Source organism: Anomaloglossus baeobatrachus, unplaced genomic scaffold, assembly GCF_048569485.1.
Source record: "Anomaloglossus baeobatrachus isolate aAnoBae1 unplaced genomic scaffold, aAnoBae1.hap1 Scaffold_3968, whole genome shotgun sequence".
Lineage (NCBI taxonomy): Eukaryota > Metazoa > Chordata > Amphibia > Anura > Aromobatidae > Anomaloglossus > Anomaloglossus baeobatrachus.
The window spans coordinates 21,210-37,132 of record NW_027443306.1 but is presented as its reverse complement, the minus strand read 5'-3'; the positions used below and the strand labels follow the sequence as shown (position 1 = coordinate 37,132).

At 47.4% G+C, this 15,923-nt stretch overlaps 10 non-coding genes and 1 pseudogene across 10 annotated transcripts; all 11 read left to right on the top strand.

The window, feature by feature from the left end:
* Positions 1-744: 744 nt before the first annotated feature.
* LOC142276338 (U2 spliceosomal RNA) lies at positions 745-935 on the top strand. Its single transcript, XR_012739801.1, has one exon. It is a non-coding gene; the product is annotated as a U2 spliceosomal RNA (small nuclear RNA).
* A 1,915-nt stretch (positions 936-2,850) lies between these two features.
* Positions 2,851-3,047, top strand: LOC142276357 (U2 spliceosomal RNA). The gene has a single exon (XR_012739818.1). It is a non-coding gene; the product is annotated as a U2 spliceosomal RNA (small nuclear RNA).
* A 1,917-nt stretch (positions 3,048-4,964) lies between these two features.
* On the top strand, positions 4,965-5,157 carry LOC142276356 (U2 spliceosomal RNA). Its single transcript, XR_012739817.1, has one exon. It is a non-coding gene; the product is annotated as a U2 spliceosomal RNA (small nuclear RNA).
* Positions 5,158-6,274: 1,117 nt separating this feature from the next.
* On the top strand, positions 6,275-6,465 carry LOC142276337 (U2 spliceosomal RNA). Its single transcript, XR_012739800.1, has one exon. It is a non-coding gene; the product is annotated as a U2 spliceosomal RNA (small nuclear RNA).
* A 1,117-nt stretch (positions 6,466-7,582) lies between these two features.
* LOC142276336 (U2 spliceosomal RNA) lies at positions 7,583-7,773 on the top strand. Its single transcript, XR_012739799.1, has one exon. It is a non-coding gene; the product is annotated as a U2 spliceosomal RNA (small nuclear RNA).
* Positions 7,774-8,889: 1,116 nt separating this feature from the next.
* On the top strand, positions 8,890-9,080 carry LOC142276335 (U2 spliceosomal RNA). Its single transcript, XR_012739798.1, has one exon. It is a non-coding gene; the product is annotated as a U2 spliceosomal RNA (small nuclear RNA).
* Positions 9,081-10,372: 1,292 nt separating this feature from the next.
* Positions 10,373-10,579, top strand: LOC142276359 (U2 spliceosomal RNA; annotated as a pseudogene).
* A 1,117-nt stretch (positions 10,580-11,696) lies between these two features.
* Positions 11,697-11,887, top strand: LOC142276350 (U2 spliceosomal RNA). Its single transcript, XR_012739812.1, has one exon. It is a non-coding gene; the product is annotated as a U2 spliceosomal RNA (small nuclear RNA).
* Positions 11,888-13,004: 1,117 nt separating this feature from the next.
* LOC142276334 (U2 spliceosomal RNA) lies at positions 13,005-13,195 on the top strand. The gene has a single exon (XR_012739797.1). It is a non-coding gene; the product is annotated as a U2 spliceosomal RNA (small nuclear RNA).
* A 1,117-nt stretch (positions 13,196-14,312) lies between these two features.
* LOC142276333 (U2 spliceosomal RNA) lies at positions 14,313-14,503 on the top strand. Its single transcript, XR_012739796.1, has one exon. It is a non-coding gene; the product is annotated as a U2 spliceosomal RNA (small nuclear RNA).
* A 1,117-nt stretch (positions 14,504-15,620) lies between these two features.
* LOC142276353 (U2 spliceosomal RNA) lies at positions 15,621-15,811 on the top strand. Its single transcript, XR_012739814.1, has one exon. It is a non-coding gene; the product is annotated as a U2 spliceosomal RNA (small nuclear RNA).
* Positions 15,812-15,923: the final 112 nt, after the last annotated feature.

The following is a 15,923-nucleotide window of genomic DNA, read 5'->3' as shown; positions in this document are numbered from 1 at the left end:
AGTACTTTCATTAAGTATACTAAACCGGCTAATTGGGAATAGACAAACTGTAAAAAGCCCTCTGAGAAAGCCCCTCTCTAACCTTTGTTAGTAAGCTTTTCTGTAGCCTGCCTGTTGATGTATTTTCGGTTTGAACAGTGCACAACATGAAGAGACGGAACACTGGCGGCTTGTCACAATGCCCCCCGATGACATCACAATAGCGCTGCTGCCTAGAAAACAAGCTGCGCAGAAGAAGTTGTTCTTTGGGTGGGAGGGTGGGCTAGTGGAAGGAGGGGGCAATCTCTTTTTTTCCCGGGTGGTAGGGGGATGACAGGAGAAGGGAAGCGGGTGGTGAGAAAGGTACAGAGGGCAGGGTTTGGGGGCTGGGAAGGAAAGGGAAAAGATTAGGGTTTGGGGATGATGAAAGGGCTTTCTACGGGTAAGGATGGCAAAGGGTGGCAGTGACGGAAAGTCAGGCAACCTGTCCTGTCCGTCTTTTTGTATCGTGAATTGGAAAGACTGCAAGGGGGAGGGGAGTTGCTTGCGCCCTAAAGGAGGAGTTATTCAGATTCATTGCAGTGGGCGGCGGCTGCAAAACGCACCATTCTTCTTGTTTTTGCTCTGCAAAGCAGCCTTTTCAAGGGTTGGCTTGGTGACAAAATGTCTTGTGTAGGCGTGGGTTTGTCTCCCTCTCGCTCTCTCTCCCTAAGATGTGTCCGGCATAGGCCAGGGTGCCACTCGAGGCCCAAACCAATTCTGGTTATCGCTTCTCGGCCTTTTGGCTAAGATCAAGTGTAGTATCTGTTCTTATCAGTTTAATATCTGATACGTCCCCTATCTGGGGACCATATATTAAATGGATTTTTAGAACAGGGAGATGGAAAAAGAGCTTGCTCTGTCCACTCCACGCATTGACCTGGTATTGCAGTACCTCCAGGAACGGTGCACCCCTTCTTAACCCAGTTTCCAAAAGCAGAACTCGATTCACCTGATTCATATTAGCCCGATTAGCGAATTGAAATGAATTTTTATCTAACACACTTTTTACTTGCTTTATTCATCCAAATAGCAAACTCATCACCACTCAACTTCACCAACTCTGCTATGTCCCGTGCAGTATCTTGTTGTCAGTCTAATCTAGATCATGTGTAATTGAATGGAATAGATCCCTTTTGGACAAAGTGGAGTCAGATGCTGCAGTGACCACAGGTGTGAGAGGATCTACAATTGGCATCTGGTGTTATCTCTCTGCTTCCACTCCAAATAAAGTTACCTGTTGTTACCTGAACGTCAAATACTAAGAATGGGCGGCCTATGAAAGAATTAGTACTTTCATTAAGTATACTAAACCGGCTAATTGGGAATAGACAAACTGTAAAAAGCCCTCTGAGAAAGCCCCTCTCTAACCTTTGTTAGTAAGCTTTTCTGTAGCCTGCCTGTTGATGTATTTTCGGTTTGAACAGTGCACAACATGAAGAGACGGAACACTGGCGGCTTGTCACAATGCCCCCCGATGACATCACAATAGCGCTGCTGCCTATAAAACAAGCTGCGCAGAAGAAGTTGTTCTTTGGGTGGGAGGGTGGGCTAGTGGAAGGAGGGGGCAATCTCTTTTTTTCCCGGGTGGTAGGGGGATGACAGGAGAAGGGAAGCGGGTGGTGAGAAAGGTACAGAGGGCAGGGTTTGGGGGCTGGGAAGGAAAGGGAAAAGATTAGGGTTTGGGGATGATGAAAGGGCTTTCTACGGGTAAGGATGGCAAAGGGTGGCAGTGACGGAAAGTCAGGCAACCTGTCCTGTCCGTCTTTTTGTATCGTGAATTGGAAAGACTGCAAGGGGGAGGGGAGTTGCTTGCGCCCTAAAGGAGGAGTTATTCAGATTCATTGCAGTGGGCGGCGGCTGCAAAACGCACCATTCTTCTTGTTTTTGCTCTGCAAAGCAGCCTTTTCAAGGGTTGGCTTGGGTGACAAAATGTCTTGTGTAGGCGTGGGTTTGTCTCCCTCTCGCTCTCTCTCCCTAAGATGTGTCCGGCATAGGCCAGGGTGCCACTCGAGGCCCAAACCAATTCTGGTTATCGCTTCTCGGCCTTTTGGCTAAGATCAAGTGTAGTGTTGTTCGAAGAGGTGGTTTAAGCTCCAGGCCACCTTAGTACAATGATACAATGCACACTGGAAGGTTGCGCTTGCTAGTACTCTGGGTGGATAGTATATTCATCTAGTGGAAAACATGGCCCTACCAGGATCGAGGCTATTAGACTGAGTAAGGGTGGGGGGCTATGGTACAACGTGCCCCAGGACTGACGACCCTGGAGTGAGTCTGAGCTTGCTGGCTTGGGACCCCGGCAAGCCTTGGGCTCTGTAGCACACCGTACCTTGCCTTTTCATACTTTTTGAGCATATTACCCTATCCCGGCCTTCTGGCTAGGAAGGGAAATTTTTATAATCCCGGTCGGAGGTCTGGTCAGCTTTGGGCTGAGAAACTAACACCCGGTTGGAGGTCCGGGTCAGCTTCGGCTGAGAAACCAACACCCGGTTGGAGGTCTGGGTCAGCTTCGGCTGAGAAACCAACACCCGGTTGGAGGTCCGGTTAGCCTTGGGCTGAGAAACCAACACCGGTTGACGGTCCGGGCAGTTTCGGCTGCGAAACCAACAACTAGTAGCTCTCTACTCCACTTGGGTAAGATGCCTGGGTGGACGCTGGGAGCAACGACAAGGCTCAACCAGGCTTCGGCTTGGGGGAGCACCGAAGATCCCTGACCCTTGCTGTGGCCTTCTGGCTCGGAGGGACGGGGTTGATTTTTGGGGACCCTCTCCTCACGGTGGGGTCCACACGAATCCTAGCCTTTGCACTGTTTTTGGTGTGACTTCGGTCATGCATTTTTTGTGGTGCTTTGGAAAGCTTCATTAAATCAAAATCTGTTCTTATCAGTTTAATATCTGATACGTCCCCTATCTGGGGACCATATATTAAATGGATTTTTAGAACAGGGAGATTGGAAAAAGAGCTTGCTCTGTCCACTCCACGCATTGACCTGGTATTGCAGTACCTCCAGGAACGGTGCACCCCTTCTTAACCCAGTTTCCAAAAGCAGAACTCGATTCACCTGATTCATATTAGCCCGATTAGCGAATTGAAATGAATTTTTATCTAACACACTTTTTACTTGCTTTATTCATCCAAATAGCAAACTCATCACCACTCAACTTCACCAACTCTGCTATGTCCCGTGCAGTATCTTGTTGTCAGTCTAATCTAGATCATGTGTAATTGAATGGAATAGATCCCTTTTGGACAAAGTGGAGTCAGATGCTGCAGTGACCACAGGTGTGAGAGGATCTACAATTGGCATCTGGTGTTATCTCTCTGCTTCCACTCCAAATAAAGTTACCTGTTGTTACCTGAACGTCAAATACTAAGAATGGGCGGCCTATGAAAGAATTAGTACTTTCATTAAGTATACTAAACCGGCTAATTGGGAATAGACAAACTGTAAAAGCCCTCTGAGAAAGCCCCTCTCTAACCTTTGTTAGTAAGCTTTTCTGTAGCCTGCCTGTTGATGTATTTTCGGTTTGAACAGTGCACAACATGAAGAGACGGAACACTGGCGGCTTGTCACAATGCCCCCCGATGACATCACAATAGCGCTGCTGCCTAGAAAACAAGCTGCGCAGAAGAAGTTGTTCTTTGGGTGGGAGGGTGGGCTAGTGGAAGGAGGGGGCAATCTCTTTTTTTCCGGGTGGTAGGGGGATGACAGGAGAAGGGAAGCGGGTGGTGAGAAAGGTACAGAGGGCAGGGTTTGGGGGGCTGGGAAGGAAAGGGAAAAGATTAGGGTTTGGGGATGATGAAAGGGCTTTCTACGGGTAAGGATGGCAAAGGGTGGCAGTGACGGAAAGTCAGGCAACCTGTCCTGTCCGTCTTTTTGTATCGTGAATTGGAAAGACTGCAAGGGGGAGGGGAGTTGCTTGCGCCCTAAAGGAGGAGTTATTCAGATTCATTGCAGTGGGCGGCGGCTGCAAAACGCACCATTCTTCTTGTTTTTGCTCTGCAAAGCAGCCTTTTCAAGGGTTGGCTTGGGTGACAAAATGTCTTGTGTAGGCGTGGGTTTGTCTCCCTCTCGCTCTCTCTCCCTAAGATGTGTCCGGCATAGGCCAGGGTGCCACTCGAGGCCCAAACCAATTCTGGTTATCGCTTCTCGGCCTTTTGGCTAAGATCAAGTGTAGTGTTGTTCGAAGAGGTGGTTTAAGCTCCAGGCCACCTTAGTACAATGATACAATGCACACTGGAAGGTTGCGCTTGCTAGTACTCTGGGTGGATAGTATATTCATCTAGAGGAAAACATGGCCCTACCAGGATCGAGGCTATTAGACTGAGTAAGGGTGGGGGGCTATGGTACAACGTGCCCCAGGACTGACGACCCTGGAGTGAGTCTGAGCTTGCTGGCTTGGGACCCCGGCAAGCCTGGGCTCTGTAGCACACCGTACCTTGCCTTTTCATACTTTTTGAGCATATTACCCTATCCCGGCCTTCTGGCTAGGAAGGGAAATTTTTATAATCCCGGTCGGAGGTCTGGTCAGCTTTGGGCTGAGAAACTAACACCCGGTTGGAGGTCTGGGTCAGCTTCGGCTGAGAAACCAACACCCGGTTGGAGGTCTGGGTCAGCTTCGGCTGAGAAACCAACACCCGGTTGGAGGTCCGGTTAGCCTTGGGCTGAGAAACCAACACCGGTTGACGGTCCGGGCAGTTTCGGCTGCGAAACCAACAACTAGTAGCTCTCTACTCCACTTGGGTAAGATGCCTGGGTGGACGCTGGGAGCAACGACAAGGCTCAACCAGGCTTCGGCTTGGGAGAGCACCGAAGATCCCTGACCCTTGCTGTGGCCTTCTGGCTCGGAGGGACGGGGTTGATTTTTGGGGACCCTCTCCTCACGGTGGGGTCCACACGAATCCTAGCCTTTGCACTGTTTTTGGTGTGACTTCGGTCATGCATTTTTTGTGGTGCTTTGGAAAGCTTCATTAAATCAAAAATCTGTTCTTATCAGTTTAATATCTGATACGTCCCCTATCTGGGGACCATATATTAAATGGATTTTTAGAACAGGGAGATGGAAAAAGAGCTTGCTCTGTCCACTCCACGCATTGACCTGGTATTGCAGTACCTCCAGGAACGGTGCACCCCTTCTTAACCCAGTTTCCAAAAGCAGAACTCGATTCACCTGATTCATATTAGCCCGATTAGCGAATTGAAATGAATTTTTATCTAACACACTTTTTACTTGCTTTATTCATCCAAATAGCAAACTCATCACCACTCAACTTCACCAACTCTGCTATGTCCCGTGCAGTATCTTGTTGTCAGTCTAATCTAGATCATGTGTAATTGAATGGAATAGATCCCTTTTGGACAAAGTGGAGTCAGATGCTGCAGTGACCACAGGTGTGAGAGGATCTACAATTGGCATCTGGTGTTATCTCTCTGCTTCCACTCCAAATAAAGTTACCTGTTGTTACCTGAACGTCAAATACTAAGAATGGGCGGCCTATGAAAGAATTAGTACTTTCATTAAGTATACTAAACCGGCTAATTGGGAATAGACAAACTGTAAAAAGCCCTCTGAGAAAGCCCCTCTCTAACCTTTGTTAGTAAGCTTTTCTGTAGCCTGCCTGTTGATGTATTTTCGGTTTGAACAGTGCACAACATGAAGAGACGGAACACTGGCGGCTTGTCACAATGCCCCCCGATGACATCACAATAGCGCTGCTGCCTAGAAAACAAGCTGCGCAGAAGAAGTTGTTCTTTGGGTGGGAGGGTGGGCTAGTGGAAGGAGGGGGCAATCTCTTTTTTTCCCGGGTGGTAGGGGGATGACAGGAGAAGGGAAGCGGGTGGTGAGAAAGGTACAGAGGGCAGGGTTTGGGGGCTGGGAAGGAAAGGGAAAAGATTAGGGTTTGGGGATGATGAAAGGGCTTTCTACGGGTAAGGATGGCAAAGGGTGGCAGTGACGGAAAGTCAGGCAACCTGTCCTGTCCGTCTTTTTGTATCGTGAATTGGAAAGACTGCAAGGGGGAGGGGAGTTGCTTGCGCCCTAAAGGAGGAGTTATTCAGATTCATTGCAGTGGGCGGCGGCTGCAAAACGCACCATTCTTCTTGTTTTTGCTCTGCAAAGCAGCCTTTTCAAGGGTTGGCTTGGGTGACAAAATGTCTTGTGTAGGCGTGGGTTTGTCTCCCTCTCGCTCTCTCTCCCTAAGATGTGTCCGGCATAGGCCAGGGTGCCACTCGAGGCCCAAACCAATTCTGGTTATCGCTTCTCGGCCTTTTGGCTAAGATCAAGTGTAGTATCTGTTCTTATCAGTTTAATATCTGATACGTCCCCTATCTGGGGACCATATATTAAATGGATTTTTAGAACAGGGAGATGGAAAAAGAGCTTGCTCTGTCCACTCCACGCATTGACCTGGTATTGCAGTACCTCCAGGAACGGTGCACCCCTTCTTAACCCAGTTTCCAAAAGCAGAACTCGATTCACCTGATTCATATTAGCCCGATTAGCGAATTGAAATGAATTTTTATCTAACACACTTTTTACTTGCTTTATTCATCCAAATAGCAAACTCATCACCACTCAACTTCACCAACTCTGCTATGTCCCGTGCAGTATCTTGTTGTCAGTCTAATCTAGATCATGTGTAATTGAATGGAATAGATCCCTTTTGGACAAAGTGGAGTCAGATGCTGCAGTGACCACAGGTGTGAGAGGATCTACAATTGGCATCTGGTGTTATCTCTCTGCTTCCACTCCAAATAAAGTTACCTGTTGTTACCTGAACGTCAAATACTAAGAATGGGCGGCCTATGAAAGAATTAGTACTTTCATTAAGTATACTAAACCGGCTAATTGGGAATAGACAAACTGTAAAAAGCCCTCTGAGAAAGCCCCTCTCTAACCTTTGTTAGTAAGCTTTTCTGTAGCCTGCCTGTTGATGTATTTTCGGTTTGAACAGTGCACAACATGAAGAGACGGAACACTGGCGGCTTGTCACAATGCCCCCCGATGACATCACAATAGCGCTGCTGCCTAGAAAACAAGCTGCGCAGAAGAAGTTGTTCTTTGGGTGGGAGGGTGGGCTAGTGGAAGGAGGGGGCAATCTCTTTTTTTCCCGGGTGGTAGGGGGATGACAGGAGAAGGGAAGCGGGTGGTGAGAAAGGTACAGAGGGCAGGGTTTGGGGGCTGGGAAGGAAAGGGAAAAGATTAGGGTTTGGGGATGATGAAAGGGCTTTCTACGGGTAAGGATGGCAAAGGGTGGCAGTGACGGAAAGTCAGGCAACCTGTCCTGTCCGTCTTTTTGTATCGTGAATTGGAAAGACTGCAAGGGGGAGGGGAGTTGCTTGCGCCCTAAAGGAGGAGTTATTCAGATTCATTGCAGTGGGCGGCGGCTGCAAAACGCACCATTCTTCTTGTTTTTGCTCTGCAAAGCAGCCTTTTCAAGGGTTGGCTTGGGTGACAAAATGTCTTGTGTAGGCGTGGGTTTGTCTCCCTCTCGCTCTCTCTCCCTAAGATGTGTCCGGCATAGGCCAGGGTGCCACTCGAGGCCCAAACCAATTCTGGTTATCGCTTCTCGGCCTTTTGGCTAAGATCAAGTGTAGTATCTGTTCTTATCAGTTTAATATCTGATACGTCCCCTATCTGGGGACCATATATTAAATGGATTTTTAGAACAGGGAGATGGAAAAAGAGCTTGCTCTGTCCACTCCACGCATTGACCTGGTATTGCAGTACCTCCAGGAACGGTGCACCCCTTCTTAACCCAGTTTCCAAAAGCAGAACTCGATTCACCTGATTCATATTAGCCCGATTAGCGAATTGAAATGAATTTTTATCTAACACACTTTTTACTTGCTTTATTCATCCAAATAGCAAACTCATCACCACTCAACTTCACCAACTCTGCTATGTCCCGTGCAGTATCTTGTTGTCAGTCTAATCTAGATCATGTGTAATTGAATGGAATAGATCCCTTTTGGACAAAGTGGAGTCAGATGCTGCAGTGACCACAGGTGTGAGAGGATCTACAATTGGCATCTGGTGTTATCTCTCTGCTTCCACTCCAAATAAAGTTACCTGTTGTTACCTGAACGTCAAATACTAAGAATGGGCGGCCTATGAAAGAATTAGTACTTTCATTAAGTATACTAAACCGGCTAATTGGGAATAGACAAACTGTAAAAAGCCCTCTGAGAAAGCCCCTCTCTAACCTTTGTTAGTAAGCTTTTCTGTAGCCTGCCTGTTGATGTATTTTCGGTTTGAACAGTGCACAACATGAAGAGACGGAACACTGGCGGCTTGTCACAATGCCCCCCGATGACATCACAATAGCGCTGCTGCCTAGAAAACAAGCTGCGCAGAAGAAGTTGTTCTTTGGGTGGGAGGGTGGGCTAGTGGAAGGAGGGGGCAATCTCTTTTTTCCCGGGTGGTAGGGGGATGACAGGAGAAGGGAAGCGGGTGGTGAGAAAGGTACAGAGGGCAGGGTTTGGGGGCTGGGAAGGAAAGGGAAAAGATTAGGGTTTGGGGATGATGAAAGGGCTTTCTACGGGTAAGGATGGCAAAGGGTGGCAGTGACGGAAAGTCAGGCAACCTGTCCTGTCCGTCTTTTTGTATCGTGAATTGGAAAGACTGCAAGGGGGAGGGGAGTTGCTTGCGCCCTAAAGGAGGAGTTATTCAGATTCATTGCAGTGGGCGGCGGCTGCAAAACGCACCATTCTTCTTGTTTTTGCTCTGCAAAGCAGCCTTTTCAAGGGTTGGCTTGGGTGACAAAATGTCTTGTGTAGGCGTGGGTTTGTCTCCCTCTCGCTCTCTCTCCCTAAGATGTGTCCGGCATAGGCCAGGGTGCCACTCGAGGCCCAAACCAATTCTGGTTATCGCTTCTCGGCCTTTTGGCTAAGATCAAGTGTAGTATCTGTTCTTATCAGTTTAATATCTGATACGTCCCCTATCTGGGGACCATATATTAAATGGATTTTTAGAACAGGGAGATGGAAAAAGAGCTTGCTCTGTCCACTCCACGCATTGACCTGGTATTGCAGTACCTCCAGGAACGGTGCACCCCTTCTTAACCCAGTTTCCAAAAGCAGAACTCGATTCACCTGATTCATATTAGCCCGATTAGCGAATTGAAATGAATTTTTATCTAACACACTTTTTACTTGCTTTATTCATCCAAATAGCAAACTCATCACCACTCAACTTCACCAACTCTGCTATGTCCCGTGCAGTATCTTGTTGTCAGTCTAATCTAGATCATGTGTAATTGAATGGAATAGATCCCTTTTGGACAAAGTGGAGTCAGATGCTGCAGTGACCACAGGTGTGAGAGGATCTACAATTGGCATCTGGTGTTATCTCTCTGCTTCCACTCCAAATAAAGTTACCTGTTGTTACCTGAACGTCAAATACTAAGAATGGGCGGCCTATGAAAGAATTAGTACTTTCATTAAGTATACTAAACCGGCTAATTGGGAATAGACAAACTGTAAAAAGCCCTCTGAGAAAGCCCCTCTCTAACCTTTGTTAGTAAGCTTTTCTGTAGCCTGCCTGTTGATGTATTTTCGGTTTGAACAGTGCACAACATGAAGAGACGGAACACTGGCGGCTTGTCACAATGCCCCCCGATGACATCACAATAGCGCTGCTGCCTAGAAAACAAGCTGCGCAGAAGAAGTTGTTCTTTGGGTGGAAGGGTGGGCTAGTGGAAGGAGGGGGCAATCTCTTTTTTTCCCGGGTGGTAGGGGGATGACAGGAGAAGGGAAGCGGGTGGTGAGAAAGGTACAGAGGGCAGGGTTTGGGGGCTGGGAAGGAAAGGGAAAAGATTAGGGTTTGGGGATGATGAAAGGGCTTTCTACGGGTAAGGATGGCAAAGGGTGGCAGTGACGGAAAGTCAGGCAACCTGTCCTGTCCGTCTTTTTGTATCGTGAATTGGAAAGACTGCAAGGGGGAGGGGAGTTGCTTGCGCCCTAAAGGAGGAGTTATTCAGATTCATTGCAGTGGGCGGCGGCTGCAAAACGCACCATTCTTCTTGTTTTTGCTCTGCAAAGCAGCCTTTTCAAGGGTTGGCTTGGGTGACAAAATGTCTTGTGTAGGCGTGGGTTTGTCTCCCTCTCGCTCTCTCTCCCTAAGATGTGTCCGGCATAGGCCAGGGTGCCACTCGAGGCCCAAACCAATTCTGGTTATCGCTTCTCGGCCTTTTGGCTAAAATCAAGTGTAGTTTGGGAGGGTACTACCTTGGTTGGTGCTGAAAGGTGCCAGGGTATTGCACAACTGCTGGCCTTGGGGGAGTGTGCATCGTAGGATGTCATAGCCCCCTTGTGACGGACGGTTACCTGGGCAACGAGAGGCGGTCACTTTTTTATTTTCAAACTCATCCTTCAAAAAAAAAAAAAAAAAAAAAAAAAAAAAAATCTGTTCTTATCAGTTTAATATCTGATACGTCCCCTATCTGGGGACCATATATTAAATGGATTTTTAGAACAGGGAGATGGAAAAAGAGCTTGCTCTGTCCACTCCACGCATTGACCTGGTATTGCAGTACCTCCAGGAACGGTGCACCCCTTCTTAACCCAGTTTCCAAAAGCAGAACTCGATTCACCTGATTCATATTAGCCCGATTAGCGAATTGAAATGAATTTTTATCTAACACACTTTTTACTTGCTTTATTCATCCAAATAGCAAACTCATCACCACTCAACTTCACCAACTCTGCTATGTCCCGTGCAGTATCTTGTTGTCAGTCTAATCTAGATCATGTGTAATTGAATGGAATAGATCCCTTTTGGACAAAGTGGAGTCAGATGCTGCAGTGACCACAGGTGTGAGAGGATCTACAATTGGCATCTGGTGTTATCTCTCTGCTTCCACTCCAAATAAAGTTACCTGTTGTTACCTGAACGTCAAATACTAAGAATGGGCGGCCTATGAAAGAATTAGTACTTTCATTAAGTATACTAAACCGGCTAATTGGGAATAGACAAACTGTAAAAAGCCCTCTGAGAAAGCCCCTCTCTAACCTTTGTTAGTAAGCTTTTCTGTAGCCTGCCTGTTGATGTATTTTCGGTTTGAACAGTGCACAACATGAAGAGACGGAACACTGGCGGCTTGTCACAATGCCCCCCGATGACATCACAATAGCGCTGCTGCCTAGAAAACAAGCTGCGCAGAAGAAGTTGTTCTTTGGGTGGGAGGGTGGGCTAGTGGAAGGAGGGGGCAATCTCTTTTTTTCCCGGGTGGTAGGGGGATGACAGGAGAAGGGAAGCGGGTGGTGAGAAAGGTACAGAGGGCAGGGTTTGGGGGCTGGGAAGGAAAGGGAAAAGATTAGGGTTTGGGGATGATGAAAGGGCTTTCTACGGGTAAGGATGGCAAAGGGTGGCAGTGACGGAAAGTCAGGCAACCTGTCCTGTCCGTCTTTTTGTATCGTGAATTGGAAAGACTGCAAGGGGGAGGGGAGTTGCTTGCGCCCTAAAGGAGGAGTTATTCAGATTCATTGCAGTGGGCGGCGGCTGCAAAACGCACCATTCTTCTTGTTTTTGCTCTGCAAAGCAGCCTTTTCAAGGGTTGGCTTGGGTGACAAAATGTCTTGTGTAGGCGTGGGTTTGTCTCCCTCTCGCTCTCTCTCCCTAAGATGTGTCCGGCATAGGCCAGGGTGCCACTCGAGGCCCAAACCAATTCTGGTTATCGCTTCTCGGCCTTTTGGCTAAGATCAAGTGTAGTATCTGTTCTTATCAGTTTAATATCTGATGCGTCCCCTATCTGGGGACCATATATTAAATGGATTTTTAGAACAGGGAGATGGAAAAAGAGCTTGCTCTGTCCACTCCACGCATTGACCTGGTATTGCAGTACCTCCAGGAACGGTGCACCCCTTCTTAACCCAGTTTCCAAAAGCAGAACTCGATTCACCTGATTCATATTAGCCCGATTAGCGAATTGAAATGAATTTTTATCTAACACACTTTTTACTTGCTTTATTCATCCAAATAGCAAACTCATCACCACTCAACTTCACCAACTCTGCTATGTCCCGTGCAGTATCTTGTTGTCAGTCTAATCTAGATCATGTGTAATTGAATGGAATAGATCCCTTTTGGACAAAGTGGAGTCAGATGCTGCAGTGACCACAGGTGTGAGAGGATCTACAATTGGCATCTGGTGTTATCTCTCTGCTTCCACTCCAAATAAAGTTACCTGTTGTTACCTGAACGTCAAATACTAAGAATGGGCGGCCTATGAAAGAATTAGTACTTTCATTAAGTATACTAAACCGGCTAATTGGGAATAGACAAACTGTAAAAAGCCCTCTGAGAAAGCCCCTCTCTAACCTTTGTTAGTAAGCTTTTCTGTAGCCTGCCTGTTGATGTATTTTCGGTTTGAACAGTGCACAACATGAAGAGACGGAACACTGGCGGCTTGTCACAATGCCCCCCGATGACATCACAATAGCGCTGCTGCCTAGAAAACAAGCTGCGCAGAAGAAGTTGTTCTTTGGGTGGGAGGGTGGGCTAGTGGAAGGAGGGGGCAATCTCTTTTTTTCCCGGGTGGTAGGGGGATGACAGGAGAAGGGAAGCGGGTGGTGAGAAAGGTACAGAGGGCAGGGTTTGGGGGCTGGGAAGGAAAGGGAAAAGATTAGGGTTTGGGGATGATGAAAGGGCTTTCTACGGGTAAGGATGGCAAAGGGTGGCAGTGACGGAAAGTCAGGCAACCTGTCCTGTCCGTCTTTTTGTATCGTGAATTGGAAAGACTGCAAGGGGGAGGGGAGTTGCTTGCGCCCTAAAGGAGGAGTTATTCAGATTCATTGCAGTGGGCGGCGGCTGCAAAACGCACCATTCTTCTTGTTTTTGCTCTGCAAAGCAGCCTTTTCAAGGGTTGGCTTGGGTGACAAAATGTCTTGTGTAGGCGTGGGTTTGTCTCCCTCTCGCTCTCTCTCCCTAAGATGTGTCCGGCATAGGCCAGGGTGCCACTCGAGGCCCAAACCAATTCTGGTTATCGCTTCTCGGCCTTTTGGCTAAGATCAAGTGTAGTATCTGTTCTTATCAGTTTAATATCTGATACGTCCCCTATCTGGGGACCATATATTAAATGGATTTTTAGAACAGGGAGATGGAAAAAGAGCTTGCTCTGTCCACTCCACGCATTGACCTGGTATTGCAGTACCTCCAGGAACGGTGCACCCCTTCTTAACCCAGTTTCCAAAAGCAGAACTCGATTCACCTGATTCATATTAGCCCGATTAGCGAATTGAAATGAATTTTTATCTAACACACTTTTTACTTGCTTTATTCATCCAAATAGCAAACTCATCACCACTCAACTTCACCAACTCTGCTATGTCCCGTGCAGTATCTTGTTGTCAGTCTAATCTAGATCATGTGTAATTGAATGGAATAGATCCCTTTTGGACAAAGTGGAGTCAGATGCTGCAGTGACCACAGGTGTGAGAGGATCTACAATTGGCATCTGGTGTTATCTCTCTGCTTCCACTCCAAATAAAGTTACCTGTTGTTACCTGAACGTCAAATACTAAGAATGGGCGGCCTATGAAAGAATTAGTACTTTCATTAAGTATACTAAACCGGCTAATTGGGAATAGACAAACTGTAAAAAGCCCTCTGAGAAAGCCCCTCTCTAACCTTTGTTAGTAAGCTTTTCTGTAGCCTGCCTGTTGATGTATTTTCGGTTTGAACAGTGCACAACATGAAGAGACGGAACACTGGCGGCTTGTCACAATGCCCCCCGATGACATCACAATAGCGCTGCTGCCTAGAAAACAAGCTGCGCAGAAGAAGTTGTTCTTTGGGTGGGAGGGTGGGCTAGTGGAAGGAGGGGGCAATCTCTTTTTTTCCCGGGTGGTAGGGGGATGACAGGAGAAGGGAAGCGGGTGGTGAGAAAGGTACAGAGGGCAGGGTTTGGGGACTGGGAAGGAAAGGGAAAAGATTAGGGTTTGGGGATGATGAAAGGGCTTTCTACGGGTAAGGATGGCAAAGGGTGGCAGTGACGGAAAGTCAGGCAACCTGTCCTGTCCGTCTTTTTGTATCGTGAATTGGAAAGACTGCAAGGGGGAGGGGAGTTGCTTGCGCCCTAAAGGAGGAGTTATTCAGATTCATTGCAGTGGGCGGCGGCTGCAAAACGCACCATTCTTCTTGTTTTTGCTCTGCAAAGCAGCCTTTTCAAGGGTTGGCTTGGGTGACAAAATGTCTTGTGTAGGCGTGGGTTTGTCTCCCTCTCGCTCTCTCTCCCTAAGATGTGTCCGGCATAGGCCAGGGTGCCACTCGAGGCCCAAACCAATTCTGGTTATCGCTTCTCGGCCTTTTGGCTAAGATCAAGTGTAGTATCTGTTCTTATCAGTTTAATATCTGATACGTCCCCTATCTGGGGACCATATATTAAATGGATTTTTAGAACAGGGAGATGGAAAAAGAGCTTGCTCTGTCCACTCCACGCATTGACCTGGTATTGCAGTACCTCCAGGAACGGTGCACCCCTTCTTAACCCAGTTTCCAAAAGCAGAACTCGATTCACCTGATTCATATTAGCCCGATTAGCGAATTGAAATGAATTTTTATCTAACACACTTTTTACTTGCTTTATTCATCCAAATAGCAAACTCATCACCACTCAACTTCACCAACTCTGCTATGTCCCGTGCAGTATCTTGTTGTCAGTCTAATCTAGATCATGTGTAATTGAATGGAATAGATCCCTTTTGGACAAAGTGGAGTCAGATGCTGCAGTGACCACAGGTGTGAGAGGATCTACAATTGGCATCTGGTGTTATCTCTCTGCTTCCACTCCAAATAAAGTTACCTGTTGTTACCTGAACGTCAAATACTAAGAATGGGCGGCCTATGAAAGAATTAGTACTTTCATTAAGTATACTAAACCGGCTAATTGGGAATAGACAAACTGTAAAAAGCCCTCTGAGAAAGCCCCTCTCTAACCTTTGTTAGTAAGCTTTTCTGTAGCCTGCCTGTTGATGTATTTTCGGTTTGAACAGTGCACAACATGAAGAGACGGAACACTGGCGGCTTGTCACAATGCCCCCCGATGACATCACAATAGCGCTGCTGCCTAGAAAACAAGCTGCGCAGAAGAAGTTGTTCTTTGGGTGGGAGGGTGGGCTAGTGGAAGGAGGGGGCAATCTCTTTTTTTCCCGGGTGGTAGGGGGATGACAGGAGAAGGGAAGCGGGTGGTGAGAAAGGTACAGAGGGCAGGGTTTGGGGGCTGGGAAGGAAAGGGAAAAGATTAGGGTTTGGGGATGATGAAAGGGCTTTCTACGGGTAAGGATGGCAAAGGGTGGCAGTGACGGAAAGTCAGGCAACCTGTCCTGTCCGTCTTTTTGTATCGTGAATTGGAAAGACTGCAAGGGGGAGGGGAGTTGCTTGCGCCCTAAAGGAGGAGTTATTCAGATTCATTGCAGTGGGCGGCGGCTGCAAAACGCACCATTCTTCTTGTTTTTGCTCTGCAAAGCAGCCTTTTCAAGGGTTGGCTTGGGTGACAAAATGTCTTGTGTAGGCGTGGGTTTGTCTCCCTCTCGCTCTCTCTCCCTAAGATGTGTCCGGCATAGGCCAGGGTGCCACTCGAGGCCCAAACCAATTCTGGTTATCGCTTCTCGGCCTTTTGGCTAAGATCAAGTGTAGTATCTGTTCTTATCAGTTTAATATCTGATACGTCCCCTATCTGGGGACCATATATTAAATGGATTTTTAGAACAGGGAGATGGAAAAAGAGTTTGCTCTGTCCACTCCACGCATTGACCTGGTATTGCAGTACCTCCAGGAACGGTGCACCCCTTCTTAACCCAGTTTCCAAAAGCAGAACTCGATTCACCTGATTCATATTAGCCCGATTAGCGAATTGAAATGAATTTTTATCTAACACACTTTTTACTTGCTTTATTCATCCAA